Below are 16,272 nucleotides of genomic sequence, written 5' to 3'. Positions count from 1 at the left end.
AATATGCATATGTTTCAGAAGAGGCCTGCAAACATGAATAATATATGACCTCTGTTGGAGGAAGAGATTCCAGGACTAGGAAAATGTTCTTCTCCTTGGAGGGGTACAGCAAAGCATCCAGAGGGAGCTAGGACCATGATCCTGAGCTACTTTAGTTTACAAATGTTGTCCTCAATGCTGGGCATGTGTGATGCAATGTTTCAACCCTCAAGACAACGATACTGACAGAATCTGGAGGAAAGAAGCCTAGGAGACAGTGTTAAGTATGCAAACACTGAATGGGAGGCAAAGCCCACGCTGAAAGGGGAGGTAGCAGAGTTGTCACTCAGAGTAGTGGTAGGATAATTCTGCCTTGCATTTTATGTTATTCCATTGTCTGTAGTTTGTCTCATTTTATTAAGCGTGAGGCACACCAAATTTGTCAATCACTCTGGTCATGTCTCACGCTGCTCCTTTCTGGCACATGCCTGTGTCTTAAAAATTGTAGTATTTCAAGCACTCAGCCCTCCTTCCAAGGGGCTCTAGGTACAACCTGGGGAGAGAGAGTCTTTAAGCTAGAGGATAAGAGGTTAGAGGAGAAAGGATAGAGGCCAACTGCTAAGTCTGTTCTAGAGTCTAGACTACACAGACTAGGGTGAGATGGAGACCTACACACGGTACGGATCACAGAACAGGAGGGGACACTTGTATGTAGAACCTTGGAAATAAGGCTGAGTGCTTGAAATACTATGATTTTTAAAGGCAGAGCCTCTGGACACCAACAGAATCTGGGAAGGACCAAGAATCACAGAGTATTAGAATGAGAATTGGTACCTGCATAGCCATAAGAAGCTGCTGTGCGTGTGCGTGTGTCTGTGCCTGTGTGTGTGTGCAAAAGCATGTGAGGAGACAGTTGTCTAGAGCCATAAAGGCCTTCATACACGTGCTCACACACACATGCATACACATCCATGCACACGTACGCGCGAGTGCACACACACACACACACACACATGCACACGCACACGCACACGCACACAAACACTGTCATCCATTCACTCCGGTTCTTCACTATTTCCTTTGATGCTTTCCAGAAATATCAAAATTGCAGGAGAGGGGCAGAGTGAGCTGTAACCAGAGTGACTGATAAAATGAACCAAAATACAAACAACCAGGTAACATGAAATCCAAGTAAGAAACACCCTATCTACTCTGCATAAGAGATCACCCCTGTATCCATACTTCAGAGCTGTATTGACTATGGCTCGGCCATTTAACTCTGACATAAGCACCTTTCGTAATTTCGGTAAGACTATTGGTAAATCTGAGAAGATAGTTATACTTACCACCTATAAGTTGAGAGAGGTTTAATTAAGATAATATCTGCAAGGGTTTTATCACAATGCTCTGCAGATAAAGTGATCGGCAAATTTTTGCTCTGTCACTCTATCTGCCCACGATCTAGTTTGAATGAGAAGCAACTATGGGAAGCCACAAAGTAACTACTGTGGGCTAAGCTAGTATTGCAAAATACAAAGACAAAAGAGCCCACCTGAAGTCAATAGTCTCTTAGGAGCACCAACTGGACAGACACCTGCAGAATAGCCTATTGCAGCACTAGCAGAATAACCCACTGGGGAGACTAAGAAATGGATTTGTCTCTGGAAACGCTGTGGGTAAACCAGTCAGCATGATTTCTGGTGATGGTGCCAGGAGAAACCTGAGACGACTAAAAGCCTCATCTACCTCCCCCCCATTATAGTACTCATAATTTAATCCTTAACAATACCTGTTTGAAAGACTGACTCATGATGCCTCCTCTCCAGAAATCATTAACCTGAAAAGCGTCCACTGAGGCAGTTAGTTATGACTGGATATTTTTATGTAGCCCCAAGAACAATGTTTTTCACAGCAAATCCCAGTAGTTCTGCAAAAACATATAATCACTTCTGGTTCTGGTTTATGCCTGACAGATAGTGCAGGAAAAAGAAAGAATCTTTTAAATCTTGGGCAGCCTGAAGCTCCAGAGGTCCAGCTTAGCTCTTGGTTTTCAACCAGCGCCTTTCTTAGAAGCCACCAAAGGTTATTATCAAATGGTTTCTGGCCACTAGAGATAGTGTCCCTCCTAAATGTCCTTCCAGTGCATAGCACAGTCACACACTCCACATTACTCACTGGTAGAGATTCTTCACTTACTGCTCACTGTTAGTCAGGCTGAAATACAGGGCTTTTCTCTTCACGTCATCTGCTTCCCCTTGGCAGAATCCCACCTTAGCAGGAAGCTGCAGCTGGACACTGTAGGATTCTTTGGGGTGAGTTCCAAAAACTGAAGACCATTGGCAGGATAGAGAAAGAGGGCATAGGAATCACATTCATCGGATGCCAGAACGGCCTGGAAAGTGTTCAGCTGTGGACAAAAAGGAATTGCAGACACCCTTAAACAAAGAAATAAACAAAAGAAGAAAATCAGAACACAGGTAAGGTGTTCCAACAAGGGGGCAGAGGCCAGATCCTTTTTAGGATTTCCCCATGTTGGTTTTGAACATAATCTCCTTTAGAATCCCCTCTTCAAATTACAAATATAATTTTGTAAACCACGTGTTATTTTTTTAATCTTTTCTACCAATTTAGATCAATAGTTAAATAATGCATAAATGAAACACTGGGTTAAAATCTTTAGGATTGCAGGGAAGAGGATGAAGAAGAACTAACTAACACTAAGGATATTTGAAAAAGCCATATGAAGGGCCAGAGAGACGGACAGTTAAGGGCACAGGCTGCTCTTCCAGAGGTCCTGGGTTCAATTCCCAGCACCTACTCCCCCATGGTAACTCACCCCTGCTTATAACTTCAGTTCCAGGACTTCTGACAGCCTCACACAGACATACAAGTAGGTAAAACGTCCACGAACATTAAAATACAAAAGCCATATGAAAAGCTACTTGCCAACTTACAACGAACGTTACAAGGTGGGTAATTCTCCTTCCATTGGCTACAAGTTCTCAAAAAGTCCAGAGCCAGATGTAGGACACCTTGCTCTCAAGTTGTTGGTCGAGGATGTCACAGAGATGATACCAGAGTTGTCAATTCTCATTGCTCAGGGCTACCCATCAGAATGTGATGGTAAGATCCTATAGCTGATGACACCACACAAGTAGGTCAAAGAACTTGAAGAAATCACACAGACCTGCCTGCACAGTACTTAGCAGGAAACTTCCACCCCTGCTAGCTACCCTTTATAATGCTAGAAGATGCTACGCAGACTATTCTCACTCCACTGTGACTACTCAGGGCTATATAACAAAAGCCCTGGCAAGATGTACTCATGGGTGCGCCATAAATGGCAGGAATGTAATGAGGATCACCAATCATTTTCTGGGTGGATTTAAGGTCTGCACTACAAGAGGAAACTTTTGCCTGGCATTGTAAATCTGGTCAGGAAAACCATGGCAGACAGGCTCATAAGCCCTGGGAGTGAACCATAACTACTATTTTCTTAAATGGATATATAGTATCAAACAATACCAGTTACAAGCTCATAGATTAACACAGCTCTCGGTGGTCATTGGGGGAGCATCTTCATACAGTGGATGGTAGGTAATACACATTCATAACTAGTCCGAGTATTGAGAATGAACTCTCTGTGGAGAACTCAGCCACAGAAGCTCCCACCGTATCAAGTTCCCTCAAGGCTCAGGGAATATTGGAAAGAAAAGAGGTGGAAAGATTTTAAGAGCCAAAGGTCGGAAGGAGTTGGATCAAAACAATGACATGTTCTCATGATATGGTCGTTGAACTCACAAACTCAGTGCAGTTGGTGTCCAGCAGAAGAGCAAACCACTCAACATTCCAGCACGGATGTGGTAGGGCACTGAAGCCCCTGCCTTCAGCTGAGAAGATTCTGTCACTTGAGAACTGCTAGGGGAGGGTTTTCTTTAGGGGTATGATCCCTAGTGAGTGGACCACGCTGCAGTGGTGGCCCCTCACTCATGAGTAGGCTTCGCTGTATCAAGGGATTATTAGAACAAACACAGTGGGTGAAGTGGATATACTGAAATATACTGTATCAATGTATGAAATTCTCAACAAATAACATTAAAACAGTGTATTTAAAAGTGTTAAGGTTGTAAAGCTTCTCCAGTCCAAACTCTTTTGAGAGTTCTGGGACAAGGAACAAAATTGACTTGCTCATTCCTATACCCTCAGTTTTTATTTTGTGTCTGAATGGCTTTCACATCCATACATCATATTAGCATCCATGCATCCATCCATCCATCCATCCATCCAACCATCCATGCATCTAGGAAGCCATGCATCCATCCATCTAGGCATCCATCTATCTATCCATGCATCCAACATCCATGCATCCATCCATCTATGCATCCATCTATCCATCCATCCATCAATGCATCCATCCAGCATGCATCCAGCAAGCCATGCATTCATCCATCTATGCATGCATCCATCCATCCATCTGTGCATCCATCCATCATGCATCCAGCCAGCCAGCCATGCATCCATCCATCCATCCATGAATCCAACATCCGTGCATCCAGCAAGACATGCATCCATCCATCTATGCATCCACCCATTGCCTACTGCAGGCCACACTCAGTCAGGAAGCAGCTAATCAAAAGGCATCCTTACTGATTTCACAGCCAAACTCCCTTTCCTTTTCAGTCTCTTTACAACACGAGTTATCTTGTCACATTGCAGATGAAGAAAGAGACCCAGGGGCTTGCTTAAGGTCGGGCAATGATTGATGGTGGAAGCCAGCCAGACCCAACAGCTCATCCCCTGCAACAGACATTCATCTGAACTCTACCAAACAAGCCATTCCAGGACACCTGCTCTGACCCAATCTCCCTTCCCAGGCTCAGCTCCACTAAGTCCTCTGCACAGTGTTTAAGGGTCCCCACTCCTACTAAGTGCTTTGATGCTGTGCACCAAGAAAATCCTAACCAGCAAGCACTGCCTCCTGGGGGTCGAGGACTGTGATTCCCTGCGGAACCCCTTCCATCCTTCGGCACCCACTATGTTGGTTTTCCAGTATGTATTTGGCTCCTGTTGGTTGTCTGGTTTGGCTTTGGCCTCCACTCACTAACCCATCTGAATATTAATTCATCAGGGTTGGGTACCCGCTAAACCACATTATGTTTGATGCTGCAGTCAGGACAGAGCCAAAAAACTATGCCCCAAGAGCCTGAATTATAGGAGAGAGGAACAGCCAGGACTGGAATTTTAGGAGAGTGACTGGGGACAGGCATGGTGGCAGAGGCCACAGAAAAAGGAGAGTGTCCAGGACATCAGAGTGGGGTAGGGTAGCATCAGAGTGGCAGCCAATGGATGAAGATAAACACTGTGGGAGCCAAAGCAGACCCAGATGAGAGTTGGAGTCTGAATTAACACCAGGGTGACTGTGGAATTACTCCCTGATATTGCATTTACTGAGTTTCAAAGGGACCTTTTCTGCCATTACCACCTTCTTCCACCAAAGGATTAGTTAAGGGATGCTCCACTGTCTTAGACTCTGTAGTTGGCTTCTCTCACTAGATCATATATGCTTTACAATTTAATAGGGAACTGGGGAGACATTTCTCTTACAAATACTCGCTTTATAAAGAAGGTGGATGAGAAGAAGGAAAAGAAATCACTTATTGGTATCATTACCTCTTCATTTTGCTAAACAAGACAAACTGACGCAGCAAGACCCTCAAAACTGAATACAAGGAACGAATGTGTCCTTGTGTTTTTTTCTGCCTTGTTCTAGAACATCTCAAAGGTTACTTTTACCTTTCTGACACGTAATGCTAAAGTATAGCTTTGAGGTTTGGGTAATAAGACAAAGAAATGCAGATATTAATATGGTTTCACAAAAAAAAAAAAAAAAAAACTCTGTAGCTCCTCTGTATTCTCTAAATGGAAGAGTCTGCTTACCTTCCTTGTTTTTCAAAAAAAAGTTCATGAATTCAGTCCCCACATTCTACATTTGTTGCAGCTGTAGTCCTCAAGTATGTCATCTGCGGGGCTTGACCCTCCCCAGAAAGGTCAAACCCTCTAAGTTTCCAACTCAAGGACACGAAGAACATGCGTCATCCATCATCAGTCAGGGTAGGGCCAGAGGCTGCGAAAGCTTTATTTCAGTCACAGCAAAGTTCAAGTAGGAGATAAAAAGCCGAACTAATAATCCCATCCTTAAATAACCAACTGTGGAGGCTCCTGGTATGGTGGCCACAATCAACTTCACATGATAAGGGAGAACCAAGGTTCTAAATTTACAGAAATTCCATATGATAAGGGCTGTCTACATGTGGAGATCAGAAGGCAGTGGGGAGGAGGTCTGGGAAGAAGTGAGGAGGCTGTGATGGGAGAGCCCGACTTTTAACCTGGAGATCTGCACATGTAGTGCCTTATTTGCTCTATGTCTCTTCTGTGTCACCTTTTGGCAAAGCACTCACTTCAGATGGCAAGTTTTTAATTTCCTCATCCCCACTAAAAGAGGCAAATAACAGAGGAGAAAACAACAAAAACTTCCTTTTAATATAGTTTATGATCCCAAAGTACATTCCGGAAGAGTTGAGCTGCTTGAAATCTGCCACACATGAACCCCTTGTCAGGGCTACAGACTTCCACACAGAATCGCTAAGAGGCCACTTCATAGGCTCTGAAGAGCCCCCCTTAGAGACACCCTCTTGTCTGACTCTTTTCCAAAGGGAAAGGCCCTCACATTCCCAGAGACAAGTTTTCCAAGAGTCCTCCACAGCGGTTCTGAAGGTAAGCCCTCAGTTGCACTGCCAAAACCTGTACAAGAGTCATGGCCTCCCAACCTCCCCAAAGAGAAAGAGAGAGTGCCAGCTAGGAGAGGAGCTCTCCACAGCGTGGGGAGCAGTACAAAGAGGATCAGGTCAGAGTTGCCCAGCTGCAAGGTCTCCAGTTTCCTGTTCAGACAGAAAACCAGAAGGCTTCTCAAACATACCATCCAAAAAGGGTAAAACATCAACCAGCAGAATGACATCTTTACAACAAGGGATTTGTCTATTCAGCCTTACCAAAATGATAACAAAATAAGAAATGAGGTGATTCCTTCCTGGGGGACAAAGTTCAATGCTCAGTCTTCTTTAAGAACACATTCTCTGGAGGTGTAAAGCCACTGATTCTGGCCTACGATGTTTGGTGTGAACACCAACCACCACTTTGTATGTTACTCTTTCCCCATTCCCATGGGGACACTGATGTACTTGGGGTATTCTAAATTCACCCCTGTACTGCAGAGTTAAGAGAATGCCTAATGCTTTCACGACGACATAGTGTATCCTCCTTCATATGTAGTCTTCAAGGACACCTAAGCAGTTTTCTTCAACCCATTTTCATATATCTAGTTATTCTCTATCCTCTCTGTCTTCACTGACATGTGGTAAATTACACACGTACCGTTTCTGTGGACTCGAGCTTCATAAATTAAAAGCTCCAGCTAAATCCAAAGTTCTTGATCAACAACTGTCACCTCTGCACCAACTCAACACCCACCATTCCATGTTAAAGCATCCAGGGACCAGCTGTGATGCATACTATTAGCTGTCAATCTGACGCTATCTACAACCATCCAGGAAACAGTCACCAGGCATGTCTCTGATAAAGTATCTTGTTTAGATTAATTAAGGAGGGAAGACCCACCCTAAATATAGACACCACCATTCCCTGGGCTCAGGCTTGCACTGCATACAAAGAAGAAAGAAAGCTTAGAAACAACACCCATCTATCTCTGCTTCCTGGCTACAGATACAATGTTTCCATCCTTTTCTGAAGCAACTTCCAGGCTCCCATCCCTCTCCCAGGATGCAGCCCAGACTAGGGCAAGCTCTCCTACCACTCACTCTCGGTTCCCATTCCTGTGGTCCTTCCAACCCAAATGAAATTCCTCATCAACAAAAACCTTCGACATACTATCTAATTCAGTTCTAGATAACACCCTCTTCCCCAGTGAGAACACAACAGCCTTCCCCTGACACCAAAAACACACAGAGCAACAACGACAACAACAACAACAACAATACAAACAAAAAAACAAAAAACAAAACAAAAAAAATACGGTACCCATCATTACTCAGATCTTCCGGCCATAACCTCTTTGCTCTATGAAGTGACAGTTTAAGAAATCTCAGATTAACTAAATGAACAAACACTTTATTTGTTCATTTTTTTTCAATGCAGTTGCACCATGCCATTCTTGCATGCCAGGTAGAACACTCTGTCACACCCAACGTGAACATCCTGGAGGGAATGAAGAGAGCAGAAACATTTCACACGGTAAAGATATTATTCATCTGATGTCATTTCCAGTGACATTAATATTAATATTGCTATACCAGATGTCAGAAAACTATGTAGCGATCACAGAATCTTCCAGGCAAAGGAGATTGTTGTGTGCCAAAATCTACCTCAAAAATAAAAAAAAAAAAATCTATCAAAGCAAGAGTTCAATCCCACGGTCTTCAAAGTATTCAGAAGAGCCTTCCACAGGAGTAATTGAGAACACATCTTGTGCTCAAAACCTCATCGAATGGAACAAGTCCTGAAGCCCATTCAGCCTATGGCAATATCTGAGGAACAATATGGATGTTTGGAAAAGTTAAAAAACAAGAAAGCTATAGAATTTTCCCCACCAAATTCCCCTGCAAAAAGATAAGAAAAACAAAGGGGAAAATCCCAAAACAGCAATTTGGACAACCCTCCTCTTAAAAAGTACTTACAGAGAGGGCCAGAGAAGGCTCGAAAGGTAAATAAATCCCTTGCCTTGAAATCTGAGTTCAGTTCCAGGAACCCATGTAAAAGGAGAGAACTGGTACCGGGAGGATCTCCTCCCAATCTCTGCATGTGCACCCCGCTACGTGCACACATAAATCATACAAAACCACATACCATACATGTCCTACACACATACCACACACACACCCCACATATATATCATGCACACACAAGTGGCCTCAATGCAGTATGCACATACCATACAAACACCACACACTCACACACAACATGCACACACCATATGCATATAAACACACCATACAGATACACACAAGCACACACATTATGCACATACACACATCATACACATAAACCATACACAGACACACACATCACACACATATACAAACACACACATAATGCACAAATGCAGACATACATACACATCATGAACATGCAGACACACAATTTCATATACAGCATTAACATAGATTATTTACATACACACTCACCATACATAGACATACATATTCACATGTAGCACGTAAACATATACGTACACATACATGCACACACAGAGAGAGAATAAAATGAAATAAAACAACCAAGTCCTTACATAAAGGAGTTCTACCACAAGATCGTTACATGGCAGGAACAACACATCGCCTTGGTTAATTCTCATGACAACCCTAAAAATTTAGCACTACCATGTCAATCTACAGCTTAGAAAATGAAGCCTGAGGGACTGTGTCTTCCAAGACCACTGCTGCAAGTGTTTTCTGCCTTGTTCCTGACTTCACAAGTACCTGGAAGGTGTAATGAAAGAATTACTGTGCCTATGGGTGCTGCTCACTCATGAAGGACATACTTAGCTAACCTTCATGAGGACTTGTGTTCAAGTCCCAGAACTGCAAAATTGAAGGAAGAGCTGGGAAAATGGTTCAGTGTGAGGAGTTGCTATTCAAGCATGAGCACCTGAGTTTGATCCCTAGAATACACACTGAACAAAAACAGTCATGGTGTCTGTCAGTCCCAGATCTGTAGTCCCATAGAAGGAAGGCAGCTTCGTGAGCTTCGTCACCCAGCAATCCATCCTGGCTTAGCTGCTGAGTACTGGGTCAGAGGGAGGTGTGCCTGAAAATGATTTGAAAGGGAGCTGGATAGAGTGCTCAGCAGGTTAAAGGCACTTACTTCGGAAGCCTGATGACCAGAGCTCAATTCCCAGACCCCATGAAGGAGGATTAGCAGAGAGCTGACTCTGAATTTGTGTTGTGACTACCACAGTGTCAAAGCATGCACACGTACACAGAACAAATAAATAATTTTTAAAATGTGGATAGTGCCTAAGGAAGGACACTCAAAGTTCTTCTCTGGTCTGCACACACGTGCATCTCCACACAAATGTGAACCATGCATGAATGTCTGTGTGTGCCTGCACATGCGCACACATTCACAGACACACACAGAGACACAGGTACCGCATGCACGGACACCAAAAGGAAACTGTCAAAGACTGTTTCTAATGAAAGGTTGCTAATGAAATGAGAATCCTATGTAGTAAACTCATCTCTCTGGGGCTGTAACCTTCATGTCAAATAAACACTAAAACATTTGGGACCCACCGCAGCCTCAAGACCCCGGAGCCTCAGTGCAAATGCTCCTTGCTCTACTTTTTTGTTTGTTTGTTTGTTTTTTCTGTTGCAAGAGGCTAGCTAATTCAGCTGAACATTCCTTGGGAGCATCAGAACATAATTTCGAAGTGAGGTTATCATCAGAAGCATCCTTCACAGCAACTTCACTCCAGTTCACACTTCCTTTGAATATGGCTCCAAGAACTGTCCTAGCACCAAAGCCGCAATGAACACTAAAACGCTAACCTTATTTATTAGATGTCTTCAGAAAAAGTGCAGCGATTGTTACTGTAACTACTTATATGATTCGTGTACAGGAAATGGGTCTTGCATGGAAAGTGTAAGAAAGGGGAAAAGTATGTCTTCTAAGGTGACTTTGCCTCACTTAAGGCAGATTTGGAAATTATTTTCTCTTCTGTGATATAAACAGTAATTACTGTACTTATCCTGTGGGACTGTGTCGAGAAGACAGTATAAAACACTCCTGCAAGAAGGTAAGGGGAGGGGGGCAGAGGGATGGCTCCCTGGTTGAGATCATTGGCTCTTTTTCCAGAGGACCCATGTTCATTTCCCAGCACTCACATGACAGCTCACAACTGTAGGTAATCCGGTCCAGGGTATTCCACGGGCACTGCATGCAACGGTATGTAGGCATATGACCCATGTGCATAAACACAATTTTAAAAATTTAAAGAGAAGTCTGATGGTGTGAACAAACAGACTATTTAACAGTTGTCTAGTTTGCCCTTCGACCCTTACTAACTAAGGTCACCAGAAAGACTGTGGCTCAGCTAGTAGAGTGCCTGGTCAGCCTGAACTCTCGGTTCCGTTCCCATCAAATGGGTAGGGTGTGATGCTGCACACCCACTATCTCAGCACAGGTCAGTCAGGTCAAAAGGATCAGAGATTCAAGATCATCCTCCATTATGAGGTTTGAGGCCAACCTGAGATGCATGGGGTGGGGGGATCAAAAGCAAAACAAAAGGAACAACATAAACGTCAGACTCCCCACTTCAAATCGTTCAAGGCTGCCTACTTCCAGGAACCAATTGCAGTCCTCAGAAGGGACAACGTCTTGAGTGCTCCTGCATCAGATCCCAACACCCTGCTCTTCTGAAAGACACTGTGCCTGCCATGCCCCTAGTACATTAACCTCCAGCGCACAGGCTGATACATGCTCTGCCTTCTATCCTGGAGAAATTGCTTGCTCACTGAAACCTACCCAAATGGAATCCCTGAATCAAGATGGGTTAGGAGGAAGCTCTAGCTGGAGAGTCCACCATATTACCACAACAAAAGGTTATCAGTGGTGTTCCTACTAAATGTAAGAGAGGCCATTCAGAGTAAGAGCATTCCGCTTAGAGACTATGTCTATTTCAGTGCCGATATAAGGAAAATGTGTAAAAGTAGTTTCTGAATTAACAAATATCGACTATGTTCAGATAGAGATTATATATGATATATATGACTCTCTGCATATATAACCCTAACCCTAACCCCTTACTCCTAACCCTAAACCCTAGCTCCTAACTCTAACCCTGTGACATAGATTTTTTTAACATTACAGGAGAAGCTGGAAGGCAGCACACCCTATGAAGTGCTTGCTGTGCGTGCATGAAGTCCTGATTTGAATGGCAGCACCCAGATCAAAAGCAGGTCATGGCAGCACGCTTGTAATCTCTGGCCTGGAGAGAAAAACAAGCAGATCCCTAGGGCTCACTGGCCAGCAAGCCTAGCGTAAATGGGGAGCCCCAGGCCCCAGAGAGACCCTGAGTAGAAAGACAAGATGGCTCCCAAGCAAAGATATTTAAAGTTGACCTCTGGTTCACACATGCATATGCACACATGCATATGCACACATGTGCATGCACACCCACACTCTCACTCATAAATTAAACATTTTTAAAAAGACTGTAAGAAAATAGAAATATTAGAATTGGCGACCTAGTTGCTTGTATTATAAAAGTTTATTTTTTTCCACTATAAGCTTGTTATACATGATGTTAGATAAACGTTTTAAAAAGAATGTATGAATGAATGACTGAGCGAATGAAACCTAACAGTGGGGACTGTCTTCTCTAGCCCTCTAGCTGGCTGGCCTGCGCCAAGGAGGCAGTGTTTGAGTTGAAGGTATTCTGTTGAACTGTAATTGAGATGTCAAAGCCAAGGCATTACAAGGCTAGTCAGTAAACAAAACTGGATGTTAACCTGTCAAGTAAGAAACTGTAACTTCAAACAATTTCTCCATCTCTGCTGGTGCAGGCTTTAGGAAAACATGTCTCTTCCTTTAAGTTCACAGAACAAACTCAGGAACAAGGGGCAAGCTCTTAGGGAAGACATCACTTCTGTAGCTCAGAGGCACTAGGGGAGTTAAAGCAAACACAGATTTGCTCCAGGTCTATGGCATTTTACACCCAGGTGGAATTTCACAAGAGGACTCTGTCTCTACCTACACCAGGAATGAGGCCATTTACCCTCACCCACCCATACCCGCTTCACATGTTGCCAAGACCAAAGCCAGAGCAGAGTGGTGTTTTCTCCAGGGAGACTGCAAAGCAGGCTCCTGCAGACAGAAGTATGTAAACTGTTACAAAGGCAATGTGGAGAAAGCTACAGGGAACTTACTAAGAAGTTCATGGCATGCTTGCTCACTCTCCTGTGATGTCAGGTCAGGCTGTGCAGTGTTTTGACACTTTAAAAAGTGTTGGCTTTGAAGAGGTGGCTCAGCACCTTGTAGTCCTTTCAGCATGCTAGCTCAAATCTCTGTATCCATTGTCAGTCAAGCAGTTCACAACTGTCTGTATGTAACAACTCCAGCTTCAGGGGGCCCAAGCCCTCTTCTGGCCCTACCAACACAAGCAGACAAAGAGAAAGACACACACACACACACACACACACACACACACACACACACACACACGAATAAAATAAAAAAACCTTATAAAGCATTTTATAGTATTGATTATAGTAAAAATGTCACGGGAGCAACCTTAATGACCACTAGGAAGGGTGAGATTTTATAAGGTTGTAATAAATGTTACAGAAATACACTGACCAGAGCATACTAAACAGCAGAACAAGCAAGTGAAAAAGTAATATGGGCACTGTGGACCCACTGTTGTCAACGGCAACAATATTAAAGAAATAAATAGAAATGTACACACGAACCTACAGGTTATTTTTGGTTTCTCCAGACAGGGTTTCTCTGTATTCTGTCCTGGAACTCACTTTGTAGACCAGGCTCGCCTAGAACTCACAGATATCTGTTTGCCTTTCTGACTCTGCTGGGATTGAAGGTGAGTGACACCACACCCAGCTCATACAAAAAAAAAAAAAAAAGTTGTTCCTTTTTAAATTTCCCAAATTTTTAATTTTTTGATGAATATATCATTAGAACTATTTGTGTACTTATAGGTGATTCCAGGGGGAAAAAAAAACTGTAAAGTGCCTTAAGTTCCCTCAGGGTCTTTGGTATCTGCACCTTAGTCCCTCATTTTACTAAGCGATTTTCTTAGTGTTGAGGAGGGGAATCAAGGGAATGCCTCTTAGCCAATGTCTTAGTTTCCTTTTCAAGCCCAACCCTTCTGTTTATTCAGCTGCAGGGTACACCTCTGCTTACCTCTCCAGGCCACTCAGCCCCAACCAAGCCTGTCCTCCTCCTAGGCGCCCACTTGCTCCCAGGTGGCCAGGAAGAAGTGGGTAGGGGGGAAGCCTGTGCACAGGTAGCAAGCAGCCAGACTCAGCACAGCCCAGGAGGTGTCCTCCATACAGGATCCGGCCACTGCTGTGACTCGAGTGGATGTCAGCCAGGAATGGGGCGATGGCTGGGAAGTCAGTAGGAAAATCATCAACGACATATTAAGTCTCCCTGGGTAAGTCCTGGGTGGAGATGATCCCATTGGTGCTCACCTACAATAAGACCACAGGGCGGTGAGACAGTTCAGCAGGTAAGGGCACTCTGCTGTCAAACCTGATGACTTGAGTTTTAGGACCCGACAGAAGGTGGGATTAAAAAAAAAAAAAAAAAAAACTGGTTGTTCTCTGCTCTTCACACGCATGAGGTAGCACGTGAATCCCGCCCCACATAAACATTTTTAAAAGGGCAAAACGGTGGTCACTCAAACTGGTGGTGGGCAACCACCAGTCGAACGCACCTACGGTCCGAGTTCTACTCGAGTCAAGAAGACTCCCTCCTCTTGGCAGGTTGAGACACATCCAGGGGTAACAAACTCAACTTTGGTGACAGTGCTCAAGTGCACTGCAACTCACAGGTGCGGCCGCTCTTGAACCCGCTCATCTTTCTCCACCACTGCACACCTTGGGTGCCGTGTCCTTAATTAGATTGCTATGCCTGTGTGCACAGCCTCCCACCGCCCCTAAAGGCAAACCGCACTAGCCGCCTCAATTTCATCTTCCTGCCTGCGAAGTCGAAGTAGAGGGGGACGGTTCCAGCTCTCCCTTGAAATGATCCTTATTCCTCCACAGTAGGGATCAAGAAGCTGCAGCACCGCTGCTAAGTCCGGTCCCCAGCGGCGATGACAGTTAAACATGGAGGTTAGTTGCTCCACACCCTGGGAAGAAACTACAACCCCACACCAAGCCGCGCACCTCTGGGAGCTGAACTTACGTAGAGGTTGCTGAACTGGACACCATAGAAGCTACTTCTACGTACTGCTAGCTTCACAGCCGCGGAGCTTTCAACGTCGCCCTCCTGCAGCAGCCGGTCTCCCCACGACTCCCCGTAAGGAAAGAGCTATTCAGGATGCAGAGTCCCGGCTCGTGACAGCAGCACCAGCACCAGGAGCAGCGATAGCGGTGATGGCGGTGCCAGACGCCTGGCTGTCCGGTCCCAAGACATGCTCACCCCTCCCTGGCTCTGCCCTCCATACCTTGAGTCTCTGCAGGCCACTGTGCCCGCCAGACGCCTACTCGGACCTTTGGTCCGAAATGCGGGCCCAAACACCGCGCTGATTGGCTACAGCTCTCGGCCACTGACCAATCAACGACTCTGAGGAAGTTTGCCAGCGGCCACTACAACTGGCTCTCATTAGGTTTTCTAAGACTGCTGTAGTTTGGTGGAGCAGCCAGCCTGGGAAGGTGAGACTGTTGGCCAGATCTGGTCTGGGCTGTCCCAACTACTCCTGGGCTACCAACAACTCTCCAGTATGGGTTATGACACTGCAGGAGGTGACCTCATGAGCTGGAGGGACACTCAGCGCTCTGGCAGCTGTAGGCTGTAAGCAACTGTGCACTCTAGGTTGACAGAGCGAGGGAGAGTAATGAGATTACACACTGGAGTTTTCTCTCTGCCCTGGCGTCCCGGGTACCCCTCCTGCAAGAGGCCAGGCCTTCTGATAAAGATTCAAAGGAGCTTTGTCTCTATCCCAGGACTGCTCCGCCCCACCCACATTTCCTGCTGAGAAGTATGCCTTTGTGAAAGGCTGACTCCCAAACTCTATCCCCAATCACTGGCTAACCTTTGGGAGGACACTGCCACCCTCTGAAATGTCCTCCCCAGCTGTTTACCTTCCCTGGGGCAAACCACCCCAGCGCAGACTGTGAATCTCACTTTGTTGTGACACCATTCAGTGGAGCCTGGAGTGAAGCTGCCTGGTGCCAGGGCAGGACAACTGAGTGTTTTCTCCCAAAGTAAAGGAACTGCCCTAGCAGGAGGCCACAGAGTCCATAATCCCAGCTGCCCTGTAGGGCTGGAAACCTCACAACCTGGAAAGCAGCTGCACCTGTGTTGGGGAACCCCCTCCACCATAAACATCCCCTCTGCTCTAAGCCTCGGGAGCCGGATGAGATTTTATTACCATTTTATTATCAGGAGTGTGAAATTTCCCACATACAGCCAGTTTTCTCTCAGCTAGGCCCACCCCCCATGGGCTCCTTAGAAGCAAAGGTAGTTTTTAAA

General features: G+C 45.0%; 1 protein-coding gene across 12 annotated transcripts in view; it reads right to left on the bottom strand.

Annotated features, from left to right (window-relative positions):
* The window catches only part of LOC147995368 (CD99 antigen-like protein 2), a 73,555-nt gene extending 58,269 nt beyond the window's left edge, over positions 1–15,286 (bottom strand). For 2 of the 12 annotated variants that reach the window (XR_015684171.1, XR_015684173.1), the window contains exons 1-3: positions 14,983–15,267; positions 13,975–14,264; positions 2,155–2,386 (exon numbers count right to left, since the gene is read on the bottom strand). The gene's annotated coding sequence lies outside the window, so the exon portion shown is untranslated. Of the gene's footprint in view, positions 1–1,768; positions 2,387–2,933; positions 3,117–6,518; positions 6,918–7,653; positions 7,695–8,073; positions 8,251–13,974; positions 14,265–14,774; positions 14,938–14,963 lie in introns of those variants that run through there. The other 10 variants (XR_015684178.1, XR_015684177.1, XR_015684174.1 and 7 more) reach the window with 10 other exon arrangements.
* Between the last annotated feature and the right edge of the window lie 986 nt (positions 15,287–16,272).

Source organism: Rattus norvegicus, chromosome 3 (assembly GCF_021556685.1).
Source record: "Rattus norvegicus strain SHRSP/BbbUtx chromosome 3, alternate assembly SHRSP_T2T, whole genome shotgun sequence".
In the NCBI taxonomy this organism is placed as follows: Eukaryota; Metazoa; Chordata; class Mammalia; order Rodentia; family Muridae; genus Rattus; species Rattus norvegicus.
Note: the sequence above shows the minus strand (reverse complement) of the source record. Positions and strands in the feature narration are given on the sequence as shown.